The following is a 1,300-nucleotide window of genomic DNA, read 5'->3' as shown; positions in this document are numbered from 1 at the left end:
GAACTCACTTTGTAGACCAGGCTGGCCTCGAACTCAGAAATCCGCCTGCCTCTGCCTCCCGAGTGCTGGGATTAAAGGCGTGCACCACCACGCCCGGCAGCTTCAGGTTCTTCTTTCACAAATTTGAAGAATGAAATGTTGGATCACAGCAGAGACTTTTATTAGTATTTTATCATAGGGGAGGAATAGAAGACAGGGCTCCCACTGAGCAGGAGTGGGTCTCGGGAAATAGGGTACCTGCTGTATTCGTTTTAAGGATGTGAAGACTTGCCCAAGGTCAGCAGTTGCTATGTGACCACCTCTGCTGTGGTCAGCAGCAGAATGTTGTAAAGAGTCTGCAGCTCAAACGTCCTAAATTCTAATCCCGATCCCACCCCAGGCAGGCTGCATGTCCTTAGGCAAAGGTTTCCCTCCCCCCTCCCCCCTCCCCACACACAGCTAGGCTTCTTACCTAATATGTAAGTACAAAGGACAGCTTGAGAGAACATGCCTTCCAGGGCTGTGGTGTGGACACACATTCTGTTAGAAACACTCCTGGTGGTACATGCTAATATATTCCAACACACAAAAGTCTGAGGCAGGAGGATTGCCTTTGCCTGAAGTTGAGTCCTGTCAGGGCTACATCTCAAAATCACACAAATAGAGATGGGCAATGAGTACCTGGAACTGGGTAGCCATGATGGATGTGTAAGTGCAGCTGTGATTCAAACCCCTCATTTACTGGTTACTCGCCCCTGCCCACTCCTTCCTTCCTTCCTTCCTTCCTTCCTTCCTTCCTTCCTTCCTTTCTTTCTTTCTTTCTTTCTTTCTTTCTTTTTTTTCTTGTAAGATGTATTTATTTTATTTATATGAGTACACTGTAGCTGTCTTCAGGCACACCAGAAGAGGGCGTCAGATCTCATTACGGGTGGTTGCGATGTGATTGCTGGGAAGAGCAGTCAGTGCTCTAACCTGCTGAGCCATCTCTCCAGCCCCTCTTTTTCTTTTTAATATTTATTTATTATATGTAAGTACACTGTAGTTGTCTTCAGACACTTTTCTCGCTTGCTGTCTTCAGACACCCCAGAAGAGGGTTGTGAGCCATCATGTGGTTGCTGGTATTTGAACTCATGACCTTTGGAAGAGCAGAGCCATCTGAGCCATCTCTCCAGCCCTATTCTTTCTTTCTTTTCTTTTCTCTTCTTTTCTTTCTTTCTTTTTTTTTTTTTTAAAAGATTATTTATTATATGTAAGTACACTGTAGCTGTCTTCAGACACTCCAGAAAAGAGCATCAGATCTTGTTACGGATGGTTATGAGCC

The 1,300-nt window shown here is 45.2% G+C and overlaps 1 protein-coding gene across 1 annotated transcript in view; it reads left to right on the top strand.

The window, feature by feature from the left end:
- Pltp (phospholipid transfer protein) overlaps nt 1-1,300 on the top strand; it is a 19,809-nt gene that overhangs the window by 9,394 nt on the left and 9,115 nt on the right. The window lies entirely within an intron of this gene.

The sequence above is a fragment of the Mus pahari genome, chromosome 3 (assembly GCF_900095145.1).
Source record: "Mus pahari chromosome 3, PAHARI_EIJ_v1.1, whole genome shotgun sequence".
NCBI lineage: Eukaryota > Metazoa > Chordata > Mammalia > Rodentia > Muridae > Mus > Mus pahari.
Note: the sequence above shows the minus strand (reverse complement) of the source record. Positions and strands in the feature narration are given on the sequence as shown.